At 42.4% G+C, this 16,813-nt stretch overlaps 1 protein-coding gene across 1 annotated transcript in view; it reads left to right on the plus strand.

The window, feature by feature from the left end:
* Positions 1–16,813, plus strand: part of kcnh2b (potassium voltage-gated channel, subfamily H (eag-related), member 2b) — a 297,434-nt gene that overhangs the window by 2,331 nt on the left and 278,290 nt on the right. The gene's annotated exons all lie outside the window — the stretch shown is intronic.

Raw genomic sequence — 16,813 nt, forward strand, 5'->3', positions numbered from 1 at the left:
AAAATGTAGCATTTTCACACCAGTTTCCACCAAACAGACTTGTTGTGGATACAAATCAGTGCGTGATGAAGTAGTGCACACAAAATGTACTTTTTCGCTTAAGCTTTCATGTACTGAAGAACATTTTTAAGTTCAATGTGTTTCCAATTGTCACAAAAACTGTTGTGTTAAATAGCAAATGTGGGTAGGCTGTGCGGGTAGTAGGCTAGTCTACATGATGAGATTATTATGGATAGAATATTTTTATTTGTCAAAGGGCAGTCAAGCATCGATCATCATGTCAATGGAATCAGACCCTCGATATTTATTGGAAAGGAGCATCAATATCACCGTGCACTTTCACCAACCATCATAAGTTATTTCATCTGTAGCCATCTGTAGCCTGCATGCATTCCTGAGTCGTAGAGGAAGGACCGCACACCATATCATCGCATATCATCGCGTGACTCCAAGTTTACTGCGATATGATGGTTATTATATAAATGTTTACACATAAAGACGTTTCCACCACAATTTCTTGCATAATTAATTTTACAGACACAAACAAATGATCTGTCTGCATTTATACAATTGTAATGAAACCTCCTGTTTCCGTTACAGCTGTTGTGATTTTTTTTTAACGGTATTACTTTTTTATACGGTATGAAAGAAAGTCTAAGATGCGGTAGATCTGTTCTATGCGCGCTATTTCTATGCTTACCGTTCTTAAGTGTTGTTTTTGTGTCTTGAAATTTAGACGAACTATTAGAATTTTAGTAACCAGGAAATGGCAGAGTCATTTCTGCATATTGCACATTTAATAGTTGACTGTTAAATTTAAAAAGGAAAAAGGAAACATGTCACCTGATTGGAGCCATGAGCTTTCTGACCCTTGATGTCTGTATTTCAGTTTTGCAAAGTTTTGGCAAGCTTCAATGGACCTCAATGGCCTGCGGTGCTATCTTTGATGCAAATGGACACGTTTTTCCATTTGTAAATTGTCCCATAGATGTGACTTTCTTCCCAAGCATGGCTGATTGAGAGGTGGTAAACACTGGTGTCACGAACAGTCACCACATCACTGCCTTAGGGAAATTCACTTTAATCAGGGCCGAGAGAGAGAGAATTTGAATACAAATCGGATGTGAGTCAGAGGAGTAAAAAGTGAACAGGAATCAGCAATCAGCATCTAGCACCTCTGGCCTCAGCAAGAGCAGCCTGATGGTGTTGTCCACTCAGCCACAAACCACCTAGCCTTGTATGCCTCTTTTCTTGGTGCTCCTATGTAGTGTCCTCCTCCTCATACACTTGACTGAAAAGGACAAATTGGGTGCAGAGAATAGACCAATAAGCAGGATTTTATCATAGGGAACACTTTCCAAATTTACAGTTGCCCTTGAACCTTACAAAAGGATGAATATATGCCTTTTGTATTACAGTAGCCTATGTCTAATTCCGGTTAAGGACATAGAAATATTCTCAGTCTGCATGCACCCAGAGCCCAGTTTGCACATGTCTAGTGCCTGCTAAAGGGGAATCATTGACGTTTTCTTCCTATGGTGCATTGACAGTGTTCCATGCCAATAGTTGCTAGACATGGATAATTCACTAGATTACTGAAAAAATGAATGATCCCTAGGTACCTCAAGGAGCTGCTGCATGTTCCTAAAGCTTAACATTATCTTGGTCAATGTTGACTTTTGATATTGTTAGTACGTCTCTCCTTAAGTATGTCTGTGCTATTATGAATTGGTTTCACTCAGTTTTCTCAGTCAAAGCAAAGCATGAGGCTTTGATTTCAGTTTGTTTTATTATGTTATGGATTACCGCCGCTATGCGTTCTTTTACACTGACTGTATAAAACACCTGCTCTTTCCATGGCATGCAGTGAGTGCCAAAAGTATTGGGACAGTAATGTTATTGTTTTGGCTCTGTACTCCAGCACTTTGGATTTGAAATTATACAATGACTATGATGTTAAAATGCAGACTGTCAGCTTTAATTTTAGGGTATTTTCATCCATATTTGTTAGATTTTTTAAAAATGGAACCTTTATTTAACTAGGCAAGTCAGTTAAGAACAAAATCTTATTTACAATGACGGCCTACCCTGGATGACACTGGGACAATTGTGAGCCGCCCTATGGGACTCCCTATCATGGACAGATGTGATACAGCCTGGACTTGAACCAGGGACATCTCTTGCACTGAGATGCAGTGCCTTAGACCGCAATGCCAACTCGGTAGCCCATATCAAATGAACCGTTTAGAAATCACAGCACTTCTTGTATATTGTCCCCCCATTTTAGGGGACCAACATTATTGGGGCAAATTCACTTACACTACCAGTCAAAAGTTTTAGAACACCTACTCATTCAAGGGTTTTTCTTTATTTTTACTATTTTCTACGTTGTAGAATAATAGTGAAGACATCAAAACTATGAAATAACACATATGGAATCATGTAGTAACCAAAAAAGTGTTAAACAAATCAAGATATATTTTAGATTTTAGATTCTTCTTCAAAGTAGCCACCCTTTGCCTTGATGACAGATTTGCACACTCTTGGCATTCTCTCAAGCAGCTTCATGAGGTAGTGACCTGGAATGCATTTCAATTAACAGGTGTGCCTTCTTAAAAGTACATAGTGGAATTTCTTTCCTTCTTAATGCGTTTGAGCCAATCAGTTGTGTTGTGACAAGGTAGGCAAGGTATACAGAAGATAGCCCTATTTGGTAAAAGACCAAGTCCATATTATGGCAAGAACAGCTCAAATAAGCAAAGAGAAACGACAGTCCATCATTACTTTAAGACATGAAGGTCAGTCAATGCGGAACATTTCAAGAACTTTGTAAGTTTCTTCAAGTGCAGTCTCAAAAACCATCAAGTGCTATAATGAAACTGGCTCTCATGAGGACGGCCACAGGAAAGGAAGACCCAGAGTTACCTCTGCTGCAGAGGATACGTTCATTAGAATTACCAGACTCAGAAATTGCAGCCCAAATAAATGCTTCACAGAGTTCAAGTAACAGACATATCTCAACATCAACTGTTCAGAGGAGATTGTCTGAATCCGTTTTTCAACAGGACAATAACCCAACACACCACCAGGCTGTGTAAGGGCTATTTTACCAAGAAGGAGAGTGATGGAGTGCTGCATCAGATGACCTGGCCTCCACAATCCCCTGACCTCAACCAAATTGAGATGGATTTCGATGAGTTGGACCGCAGAGTGAAGGAAAAGCAGCCAACAAGTGCTCAGCATATGTGGGAACTCCTTCAAGACTGTTGGAAAAGCATTCCAGGTCAAAATCCAAAATCAAATCAAATTTTATTGGTCACACACATAGTTAGCAGATGTTAATGCAAGTGTAGCGAAATGCTTGTGCTTCTAGTCCCGACTATGCAGTAGAATCTAACAAGTAATCTAACAAATTCACAACAACTACATTATACACACAAATACACACAAATGTAAAGGGATGAATAAGAATATGTACATATAAATATATGGATGAGCGATGGCATAGGCAGATGCAGTAGATGGTGTAGAATACAGTATATACATGAGATGAGTAATGTAAGACATATAAACAATATTAAAAGTGCCGTTATTTAAAGTGACTAGTGATACCTTTATTAAGTCAGTTTATTTAAGTGGCCAGAGATTTGAGTCTGTATGTTGGCAGCAACTTCTCTATGTTAGTGATGGCTGTTTAACAGTCTGATTGCCTTGAGATAGAAGCTGTTTTTCAGTCTCTCGGTCACAGCTTTGATGCACCTGTACTGACCTCGCCTTCTGGATGGTAGCGGGGTGAACAGGCAGTGGCTTGGGTGGTTGTTGTCCTTGATTATCTTTTTGGCCTTTCTGTGACATCGGGTACTGGAGGTGTCCTGGAGGGCAGGTAGTTTGCCGCCGGTGATGCGTTGTGCAGACCGCACTACCCTTGCAGTTGAGGGCGGTGCAATTGCCGTACCAGGCGGTGATACATCCCGACAGGATGCTCTCGATTGTGTATCTGTGAAAGTTTGTGAGTGTTTTAGATGACAAGCCAAATTTCTTCAGACTCCTGAGGTTGAAGAGGCGCTGTTGTGCCTTCTTCACCATGCTGTCTGTTGGCTGTGTGGGTGGACCATTTCAGTTTGTCCGCTGTTTCCTGAAGTCCACGGTCATCTCCTTTGTTTTGTTGACATTGAGTGAGAGGTTATTTTCCTGACACCACAATCCGAGGGCCCTCACCTCCTCCCTGTAGGCTGTCTCGTCGTTGTTGGTAATCCTCAATTTAAACTTTATTTAACTAGGAAAGTCAGTTAAGAACAAATTATTATTTACAATTACAGCCTACCAAATGGCAAAAGACCTCATGCGGGGACGGGGGCTGGGATGAAAACAATTATAAAATAATAAAGGGGTCTAAAGCACTGCACCTCAGTGCTAGAGGCGTCACTACAGACACCCTGGTTCGAATCCAGGTTGTATCACAACTGTCTGTGATTGTGAGTTCCATAGGGCAGCGCACAATTGGCCCAGCATCGAACAGGTTTGGCCGGTGTAGGCCGTCATTGTAAATAAGAATTTGTTCTTAACTGACTTGCCTAGTTAAATAAAGGTTAAATAAATAAATAAAATAAATAATAATAGGACAAAACACACATCATGACAAGAGAGACACCACAACACTACATAAAGAGAGACCTAAGACAACAACACAGCATGGCAGCAACACAACATGACAACAACGTGGTAGCAACACAACATGGCAGCAGCACAGCATGGTAGCAGCACAAAACATGGTACAAACGTTATTGCACACAGACAACAGCACAAAGGGCATGAAGGTAGAGACAACAATACATTATGCGAAGCAGCCACAACTGTCAGTAAGAGTGTCCATGATTGAGTCTTTGAAGGAAGAGATGGAGATAAAACTGTCCAGTTTGAGTGTTTTTTTGCAGCGCGTTCCAGTCGCTAGCTGCAGCGAACTGAAATGAGGAGCGACCCAGGGATGTGTGTGCTTTGGGGACCTTTAACAGAATGTGACTGGCAGAACGGGTGTTGTATGTGGAGGATGAGGGCTGCAGTAGGTATCTCAGATAGAGGGGAGTGAGGCCTAAGAGGGTTTTATAAATAAACATCAAGCAGTGGGTCTTGCGACGGGTATACAGAGATGATAATTTTACAGAGGAGTATAGAGTGCAGTGATGTGTCCTATGAGGAGCATTGGTGGCAAATCTGATGGCCGAATGGTAAAGAACATCTAGCCGCTCGAGAGCACCCTTACCTGCCGATCTATAAATTATGTCTCCATAATCTAGCATGGGTAGGATGGTCGTCTGATTCAGAGTTAGTTTGGCAGCTGGGGTGAAATAGGAGCAATTACGATAGAGGAAACCAAGTCTAGATTTAACCTTAGCTTGCAGATTTGATATGTGCTGAGAGAAGGACAGTTCTGTTATACTCACAGACATGATTTTAACAGTTTTAGAACCTTTAGAGTGTTTTCTATCCAAATCTAACAATATAGGATATATGCATATCCTAGCTTCTGGGCCTGAGTAGCAGGCAGGTTACTTTGGGCACGCTTTTCATCCGGACGTCAAAATACCACCCCCATCACAAAGAAGTTTTAAAGCATTTTCCACACACTCTGTGCCTGTACTTAGTTTTCATGCTAGTGAGGGCTGAGAATCCACTCTCACTGAGGTACATGGTTGCAAAGGGCATCAGTGTCTTAACAGCGCGATTTGCCCAGGCAAGAAACTCTGAGTGCAGCCCTATCCAGAAATCTGGCAGCGGCTTCTGATTAACCTTTCTGGCGCAGCCGTTCTGCTACCCGCCTCGACAACATCCGTTGAAATTGCAGAGCGCCAAATTCAAAATATAGAAATACCCACCTCGACAACATCCGCTGAAATTGCAGAGCGCCAAATTCAAAATACAGAAATACTCATTATAAACATTCATAAAAGTGTTATACAACGGCTTAAAGATGAACTTCTTGTTAATCCAGCCGCTGTGTCAGATTTCAAAAAGGCTTTACGGCGAAAGCATACCATGTGATTATCTGAGGACCGCGCTCTGCTTACAAAAGCATACAAACATTTTCAAGCCAAGTAGAGGATTCACGAAAGTCAGAAATAGCAATAAAATGAATCACTTACCTTTGATGAGCTTCATCTGGTTGCAGTCACAAGAGTTCCTGTTACACGATAAATATTTGTTTTGTTCGATAAAGTTCCTCTTTATGTCCCAAACATTCTGTTATGTTGGCACGTTTTGTTCAGTAATTCAATGGCGGTCACAACATGCAGACGAATACATCCTAATTGTTCCAGTAAAGTTCATCGAAACATGTCAAACGATGTTTATAATTAATCCTCAGGTTGTCTATTGTCTAAGTAATCGATAATATTTCAACCGGACAACAGCGTCTTCAATAGAAAGGAAAAACAACGAACGGCGCGCAATCGGTCAAGCGCGCAAAGGAGCTCTGCTTCATTCAGCATGCCACTTACAATATGGTCTCATTCTTCCTCGTTTTTCAGAATACAAGCCTAAAACAATGTCTAAAGACTGTTGACATCAAGTGGAAGCCATAGGAACTGCAATCTGGGTCCTAACCCAACACATACTGTATAGGCAGGCAGTTGAAAACTACACACATTAAAAATATCCCACTTCCTGGATGGATTTTCCTCAGGTTTTCGCCTGCCATATCAGTTCTGTTATACTCACAGACATTATTTTAACAGTTTTGGATACTTTTCTATCCAAATCTACCAATATAGGATATATGCATAGTCCACTGTAGACATGAGGTGAATACAGGTGAAAGCTATGATCCCTTATTGATGTCACTTTTTAAATCCACTTCAATCAGTGTAGATAAAGGGGAGGAGACAGGTTAAAGAAGGATTTTTAAGCCTCGAGACTATTGAGACATGGATTGTGTATGTGCCATTCAGAGGGCAATACAAAATATTTAAGTGCCTTTGAATGGGGGTATGGTAGTAGATGGCAGGCTCACCGGTTTGTGTGTAAGAACTGCAATACTGCTGGGTTTTTCACACTCGCAGTTTCCTGTATGTATAAAGAATGGTCCACCAACCAAAGTACATCCAGCCAACTTGACACAACTGTGGAAAGCATTGGAGTCAACATGGGCCAGCATCCCTGTGGAACGCTTTCATCACCTTGTAGAGTCAGTCCATGCTCCAACAAATTGAGGCTGTCCTGAGGGAAAAAGGGGATGCAACTCAATATTAGGAAGGTGTTTCTAATATTTTTTTGTACACTCAGTGTACGCTTGTCTTGTAAAATTCTCCTGTGAATTATATACTGCTCAAAAAAATAAAGGGAACACTTAAACAACACAATGTAACTCCAAGTCAATCACACTTCTGTGAAATCAAACTGTCCACTTAGGAAGCAACACTGATTGACAATACATTTCACATGCTGTTGTGCAAATGGAATAGACAACAGGTGGAAATTATAGGCAATTAGCAAGACACCCCCAATAAAGGAGTGGTTCTGCAGGTGGTAACCACAGACCACTTCTCAGTTCCTATGCTTCCTGGCTGATGTTTTGGTCACTTTTGAATGCTGGCGGTGCTTTCACTCTAGTGGTAGCATGAGACGGAGTCTACAACCCACACAAGTGGCTCAGGTAGTGCAGCTCATCCAGGATGGCACATCAATGCGAGCTGTGGCAAGAAGGTTTGCTGTGTCTGTCAGCGTAGTGTCCAGAGCATGGAGGCGCTACCAGGAGACAGGCCAGTACATCAGGAGACGTGGAGGAGGCCGTAGGAGCGCAACAACCCAGCAGCAGGACCGCTACCTCCGCCTTTGTGCAAGGAGGAGCAGGAGGAGCACTGCCAGAGCCCTGCAAAATGACCTCCAGCAGGCCACAAATGTGCATGTGTCTGCTCAAACGGTCAGAAACAGACTCCATGAGGGTGGTATGAGGGCCCGACGTCCACAGGTGGGGGTTGTGCTTACAGCCCAACACCGTGCAGGACGTTTGGCATTTGCCAGAGAACACCAAGATTGGCAAATTCACCACTGGCGCCCTGTGCTCTTCACAGATGAAAGCAGGTTCACACTGAGCACATGTGACAGACGTGACAGTCTGGAGACGCCGTGGAGAACATTCTGCTGCCTGCAACATCCTCCAGCATGACCGGTTTGGCGGTGGGTCAGTCATGGTGTGGGGTGGCATTTCTTTGGGGGGCCGCACAGCCCTCCATGTGCTCGCCAGAGGTAGCCTGACTGCCATTAGGTACCGAGATGAGATCCTCAGACCCCTTGTGAGACCATATGCTGGTGCGGTTGGCCCTGGGTTCCTCCTAATGCAAGACAATGCTAGACCTCATGTGGCTGGAGTGTGTCAGCAGTTCCTGAAAGAGGAAGGCATTGATGCTATGGACTGGCCCGCCCGTTCCCCAGACCTGAATCCAATTGAGCACATCTGGGACATCATGTCTCGCGACATCCACCAACGCCACGTTGCACCACAGACTGTCCAGGAGTTGGCGGATGCTTTAGTCCAGGTCTGGGAGGAGATCCCTCAGGAGACCATCCGCCACCTCATCAGGAGCATGCCCAGGCGTTGTAGGGAGGTCATACAGGCACGTGGAGGCCACACACACTACTGAGCCTCATTTTGACTTGTTTTAAGGACATTACATCAAAGTTGGATCAGCCTGTAGTGTGGTTTTCCAGACCTCCATGGGTTGATAAATTGGATTTCCATTTATTATTTTAGTGTGATTTTGTTGTCAGCACATTCAACTATGTAAAGAAAAAAGTATTTAATAAGATTATTTCATTCATTCAGATCTAGGATGTGTTATTTTAGTGTTCCCTTTATTTTTTTGAGCAGTGTATTATTCAACCTGAGTGAGTTGGTGTTATAAATTTATCCAGGTGGGATTGAAAATGAAAAATGAGAGGGTGGATGAAATAATCCTAGTGGTTACGTTGCTGTCTAATCATTTGGTGATGGATGCTTGGCTTTTCTCTCTGCCTATGTGGGGAGCCTGACTGTCATCCATTGCCAAGACTTTGATGGACTGTATCTCTTCTTAATGGGATAGTTCACTCTAAAGATTGTCAGATGTTTATAGATCTCAAAAGTCTTATTTTGAGAGGAGTTCTTATCCCTGCCACCAGTTGTGTAGTTCTGGTATATGCTTAGACCCCAAATTAATGGGAAATACGCACCGTCTAATTTCCTTATTTTATTGGGTACCTGGTTTTTCCATTCATATGGGTTTGAGGCATTTATCTGCATCTACACAATCAATGGCATAGAATGTGAACTCATGTGGCTCAGTTGGTAGAGCATGTTGTTTGCAACGCCAGGGTTTTGGGTTCAATTCCCATGGGGGGCCAGTACAAAAAAAATAAAATAAGATGCATTAAATTAAATGTATGCATTCACTACTGTAAGTCGCTCTGGATAAGAGCATCTGCTAAATGACTAAAAATGTTAAATCTCAACGGCAGACTACTTTAGATGTATGAAAACATAGGACAAAGTTTGATAGATATAGGAATTTACAGCAAAATCTGTTTGATTAACATTACAATGAGACTTCCAACAAAATATCAAAATCTATTATTTTGCTATGCTATACAGTCATGATCAAAACAATACATACTGTACTAACAATCTATAACCAAACTCTGTATTCTTGTCCAGTTGCACCCCACCTGGACAAAGCCGAGTAAAGACACTAAAACAAAAAAGATTCCTATTCTATCCATGGCAACTCAAGCTGAATTACCTCTTTCATTAGGACAACGGGACTTTAAGATAAAGATCGCTTTATTTGTCAGTTGCATACAAGGTCCAACTGAAATGTGTCTTCCACTTTTAACCCAACCCCTCTGAAAGCCACACATACATATACAGGTTTTTTTAGAGAGGAGCTGCTGTTGTGGGGGGTTAAGAGCCTCGCTCAAGGGCACAATGGCTTCTAGGATTTGTTACCAGTAACGCTCCGGTTGCCAGCTCACTTCCTGCCGTATTTAGAGGGAGTAGATCAGCTTTAATATTGCAGATAGATTTTTTAATTTTTTATTATATATATATATGTACACTGAACATAAATATAAACGCAACAATGCAACAATTTCAACGATTTTACTGAGTTACAGTTCATATAAGGAAATAAGTCAATTGAAATAAATGTGTTAGGCCCTAGGCTATGGATTTCACATGACTGAGAATACAGATATGCATCTGTTAGTCGCAGCTACCAAAAAAAAATGGGCCTCACAATGGGCCGCAGGATCTTGTTGCGGTATTCAAATTTCAAATTGACAATCGATAAAATGCAATTGTGTTCACTGCCCATACCGTAACCCCACCGCCACCATGGGGCACTCTGTTTACAATGTTGACATCAGCTAACTGCTCGCCCACATGATGCCATACACATCGTCTGTGGTTGTGAGGCCGGTTGGACGTATTACCAAATTCTCTAAAACAATGTTGGAGGCTGCTTATGGTAGAGAAATTCATGATGAATACTCTGCCAACAGCTCTGGTGGACATTCCTGCAGTCAGCATGGCAATTGCACGCTCTCTCAAAAGTTGAGCATTGCGTTGTGTGACAAAACTGCACATTTTAGAGTGGCCTTTTATTGTCCCCAGAACAAGGTGCACCTGTGTAATGATCATGCCTCTTTAATCAGTTTCTTGATATGCCACACCTGTCAGGTGGATGGATTATCTTGGCAAAGGAGAAATTCTCACTAACAGGGATATAAACATATTTGAGATAAATAAGCTTTTTGTGCGTATGGAACCCTTTGAAGAACCTGGGATCTTTCATTTCAGCTCATTAAACAAGGGACCAACACTTTACATGTTGCGTTTATATTTTTGTTCAGTGTATATATATTTTAATATATTTTCCTAACCCTACCACCCCTCCCTTCATTTGATTAAACTAATGGACAACAACACTCAGGCTTTTACTTCCAGCTTATACATACAATATACATTTTATGGAAACAGTATATTTTACAATAGTTATCTTTTGTTAGTTTTTAGTCCCATCCTTCAGCTACCCTCAACCCCTCCCATCTATCTCTGAAGACCATCCATATTGGATTTCTATTTGCCATATATTTTTCAACTGTGCCGTGATGTTTCACAAAAGTTCTGAACCTTTCTATTCACATAGTTTCAACAGATTGTAAATGAAAGATAAACATTGTTGCTAAGAGTATTATTATATTATTGATCGATTGTCTTTGACTTTTCAAATCACCCAGCAGTGCTATTTGCAAAGTTAGCTCCAGGTAAATGTTGCAATTCTTCAGCCATTCCTGAACCTGCGAACTAAAACAAGCTACATATGTACAGTCCCAAAACAAATGATCTAATGATTCATCCCTTCAGTTGCTGGCTCGCCTCTCTAACCACTAGGCTACCTGCCACCTTGTTTTCTCTGTCTGTGGAGTCATTGCTTCCTGGCCCCATGAGATAGAAGCCTCCAATTTGCACTCTATGAGATGGGAGCTGGGGAGGACATTAAGCTTTACAGCCCAGGCACAAACACACCATCACCAGGGAAACTAGCCAGGCCCACACATGGTTCCCCAGAGGACAATGTCCTTCCTTCCAGTCTTCCAAGGTAGCTGACTCAATCCAGGCTCTGTCTGTAGACCGAGAACCAGGATTGTGTGAATGATCTGAAGTCATATGCTACTGTACATTCGGTACCTGAACACTCCACTGCTTTGAGCAGTGTTCAGGAGAGGGCCTTGTTGTTCCTTCACATGGCATCTTAACGAGAGAGAGAGAGAGAGAGAGAGAGAGAGAGAGAGAGAGAAGAGAGAGAGAGAGAGAGAGAGAGAGAGAGAGAGAGAGAGAGAGAGAGAGAGAGAGAGAGAGAGAGAGATATATTGGCTACCTGCCACCCCCAGTATATAAATACACTGGGGGCAGCAGGTAGCCTAGCCGTTAGGAGCGTTGGGCCCGTAACCAAAAGGTTGCTGGTTTGAATCCCCCAGCCGACTAGGTGAAAAATAGTTCTGCCCTTGAGCAAGGCACTTAACTCTAATTGCTCAGGATAAGAGCGTCTGCTAAATGACTAAAATGGATCACGACTAACATTGGCTGTGCATGGATTAGCTATAGGTGTCTATAATAAGTAGTGTTCCCTCAACCTGATCCCTAGTCACTTAGCGGTAGTGGGGCTGATTATCCATGCATGCAGGGTCACTGATGTTATCTTTTCCATCTCCCCCACCCTCAATTGTGGAACTTGGTACGATGCCAGCTCTATCGATACACTAACACGGTTTGTTTAGGCTAGACCCCGTCCAATCATCTCCTTTAGCCAAGACAGTCCTTAACACAATCTTTCCATCTCTGCATCTGTAAAACTGTTATTTACTATACCTCTCTTCCCCCTCACTCCGTTTGACTCTCGTAAATGTCTGAGCATGCTACAACACAGAGTCTCTCTCTCAGCATCTTCCCTTCTGTACTCTGTTGTCTCTGTTGCTAGCTGTCATTCCCAGTCTCTACGAGCAACCCGCTGGGTTGTCATGGTCTAACAGTTTCATCCCCCCGCTGCTGCCAGGCGCACGTCCAACTGGGGAACATGGCACCTGCTGGGGATATGAGTTCCATACTTCTGCTTCCAGCCTATCCTGTCCATCACCTAGTGTCCTTTGTTTGTGCTTTCCAGCTTTAAACGACGCAATGCTAGCTCGGGTAGCAAAGCTAGTGTGTCAGTTTTATTTTATTTCACAATTTAAATACACAAAATGTTGGAAAAACAAGGCAAAAGATAAATATACCAAAACTGTGAGGATCCAAAAAAGTCAAGAGACTTGTTTCCATTGTGGTCCTCTCAATGAGAAGATGAGGTTTCATTGTTGACTTGAACTTGTGTGGTTTTAGTAAACAGACTAGCCATGCTAGCTGCTCTGATAATGATGTGCTTTTTGTGTGAGACAGATTTAATTATCATTTTTTATTGTATTACCACGTTTGAGGTCAAATGGTAAAGTGAGATATCTGAAACCTCTCAGGTGCTTTCCCGGGTGAGGAGTTGTCTTTCTAACAACAAGTATCTCCTCCTCAGTTTTTTCACTGGGATTGCCTTTAGGCCTTTAGGCAATTCCACGGTAACAGAATGACGATGAGACCCGGATCTTTCACTTTAAAAGTATGCCAAACAAAAATCATTGATTGCAAAGTTAAACAAACCATGCAGGACTACTTCTAACAATTTCCACTGAACATTTACTCGAAGAACAGTGCAGATGTTTGGTAACGGAATGATGGTGAAATCTCCCTCAGTTTTTTGTGTGACCACAGTTTTCAAAACGCTGTTAAATATCTATTCTGAATTAAGATTTAAAGATGTCTGCCGAAAGAATGCGGTGTCAGCTATGACATGGCACCTTGAGTTTGAAAAAAATTTAACTATAGTAAGTGAAGTGGATTAATACTCGGTAACAGAATGATGGTAACAGAATGACATCATCGGTCCCTGATCTGTACTATACAGAAATACATAATTATGGATGTCATTCTTTTCATGGTGATGTATCCTGAATAGGTACACAAAGGTAGAATTATGTACTATCCTCCTTTGCCTGTTTGGGCATTATTCTACACACTGATTATTATTGTAATGCTCTCCGCCCACATTACAGACCAAATCTGTACCAATCATAGAAGTCTACGTTTCACAAGTTTGGACATCACAGTATAACACAGTAGAGTGCATTACAGTAGAGCACATCACAGTAGAGTAGAGTTCAGTAGAGTACAGTGCAATACAGTAAATTATACTGTACTCCAATCTAGTGTGCTCTACTGTACTGTACTAAACTGTATTACAGTACTGTATTGTACTGACCTATACTCTAGTATACTCTAGTTTTCTTTAATGTACTGTGCTGTGCTGTACTGTGCTCTACTGTATTCTGCTGTTCACACTTGTGAAACAGATGTCTATGATTGGTTCAGATTTGGACTGACCAAATTTCAATGTCCATGGACGTCCGGGGTCAGTCCCTGCTCAGTGGGTGAGAGGGCTGGTTACAGTAAATGGAGAGAGATGGGGCTCATGGGTAGGTGTCAGTAAGAGCCAGGAGAGGTGGCATTAACTGGAGAGAATAGAGACGGGGAGAGAGAGCGAATGGTTGTTCAGACTGTTTTAACACTCGTGGTTTGACCGCATGACGACAGAAAGATAACAAAATCAATTATGAGCTGAACATAACAGTATGCCAGTGGAAGGGAGGACAGTAGCAGGTGACCCTATGAGCTGAACATAACAGTATGTCAGTGGAAGGGAGGACAGTAGCAGGTGCCCGGCCGCACGGCCGTGGGGGGGCAGTGCAGGGCCCGGCTGAACATAACAGTATGCCAGTGGAAGGGAGGACAGTAGCAGGTGACCCTATGAGCCGAACATAACAGTATGCCAGTGGAAGGGAGGACAGTAGCAGGTGACCCGGCTGCATCGAGCCGGGGGGGGCGGCAGGGACCCGAGCTGAACACAGTATGCCAGTGGAAGGGAGGACAGTAGGAGGTGACCCTATGAGCTGAACATAACAGTATGCCAGTGGAAGGGAGGACAGTAGCAGGTGACCCTATGAGCTGAACATAACAGTATGCCAGTGGAAGGGAGGACAGTAGCAGGTGACCCTATGAGCTGAACATAACAGTATGCCAGTGGAAGGGAGGACAGTAGCAGGTGACCCTATGAGCTGAACATAACAGTATGTCAGTGGAAGGGAGGACAGTAGGAGGTGACCCTATGAGCTGAACATAACAGTATGTCAGTGGAAGGGAGGACAGTAGCAGGTGACCCTATGAGCTGAACATAACAGTATGCCAGTGGAAGGGAGGACAGTAGCAGGTGACCCTATGAGCTGAACATAACAGTATGCCAGTGGAAGGGAGGACAGTAGCAGGTGACCCTATGAGCTGAACATAACAGTATGCCAGTGGAAGGGAGGACAGTAGGAGGTGACCCTATGAGCTGAACATAACAGTATGCCAGTGGAAGGGAGGACAGTAGCAGGTGACCCTATGAGCTGAACATAACAGTATGCCAGTGGAAGGGAGGACAGTAGCAGGTGACCCTATGAGCTGAACATAACAGTATGCCAGTGGAAGGGAGGACAGTAGCAGGTGACCCTATGAGCTGAACATAACAGTATGCCAGTGGAACAGAGGACAGTAGCAGGAGACACTATGAGCTGAACATAACAGTATGCCAGTGGAAGGGAGGACAGTAGCAGGTGACCCTATGAACTGAACATAACAGTATGTCAGTGGAAGGGAGGACAGTAGCAGGTGACCCTATGAACTGAACATAACAGTATGTCAGTGGAAGGGAGGACAGTAGCAGGTGACCCTATGAGCTGAACATAACAGTATGCCAGTGGAAGGGAGGACAGTAGCAGGTGACCCAGCTGTGTTTTGTGACTACAATGAATTCCCATTGTAGTCAATTCAGTTGCAGTCATTCTGTTCCCGTTTTTGTTTTTTACCGATTTGGTAACAGAATTATGTGTTTTAATCACTTTATAAATCATAAACCAAATTGTTATTAGTAAAAACACTAACCAATTGGTAGGTCTACCTTTACTTGTTACTTCTGTGAACTTTCACAGTCCTCCGTCCTCATGAGGGAGAGAAATTAGAAATACAGAATGACAAAACTAGGCAACCTTTCTTAAACTTACAGAAGGCAAATAATTCCAATGTTGATATTAGCTGGCAGGGGTCTTTATGTCAACATTGTGTTTTGATGTTATTGTCATTATTGTTGTTATTGTTATTCGGTATTCACTGTGTATTCAGTCCTCGTGTCACTATTTCTATTTTTTTCCTTCATCTTTAACTCTGCATTGTTGGAAAAGGACCCGTAAGTAAGCATTTCATTGCTAGTCTACCCCTGTTGTTTACAAAGCATGTGACAAATAACATTTGATTTGATTTATTTCTAATACATTTTAAGACTTTTTCTGCTATACGTTTTCAATGACACCTTTTCCTTCTGTTTGGCCAGAAATCAAAGCCTTTGCTGATTCCTAATATTAAAGGAAAGGATGGAAAATGGTTGAAAAATGTATATACTGTATGACTTAATTTCTCAAGAATATAGACTCGTAGCTTTCATTTGACACCAAGTTTGATGTGCTCCTATAAACTTCACATGTTAGTGCTCACAGGGATTTTTTACATGGAAATGCTCCTTTTAGGATTTTCGACAAAGACTTTTGTGTGAACGTGTGAACGGTGAGACAAGCTGTATTTTAACAAATGTCTTGTCAGTTTGTTGCTCAAACTTTATTTCTTAGGTAACTCTGCCTTTGCTAAACATTGAGTGGAATACAAGGTACTACTATGCATGTAATTCCCCATGTAATAGCAAACAATAATTTATTTATTTTTGTTATATTTAGGGAGTAGTGTACGTATACTACAAATAGGGCTGGGCGGTATACCGTATTTTACTATATACCAGTATTGATGCAGGGACCGGTTTGGGTTTTTACTTTACTTTCTGTAACAGTATTTGAATGTTTGGAGCCTCGCTGTGCCCACAGACCTAGTCCCACCCCCTGTCACTCAAGGAGCGCATGTTGTTGTTGCTTGACCACGAGACACTTTCGTTCAGTCTGCATGGTCAATGCAGCACCTTCAACACCACGAGACACTTTCATTCAGTCTGCATGGTCAATGCAGCACATGCAACACCACGAGACACTTTCATTCAGTCTGCATGGTCAATGCAGCACATGCAACACCACGAGACACTTTCATTCAGTCTGCATGGTCAAT

This window comes from Salmo salar, chromosome 29 (assembly GCF_965601325.2).
Source record: "Salmo salar chromosome 29, fSalSal1, whole genome shotgun sequence".
NCBI lineage: Eukaryota > Metazoa > Chordata > Actinopteri > Salmoniformes > Salmonidae > Salmo > Salmo salar.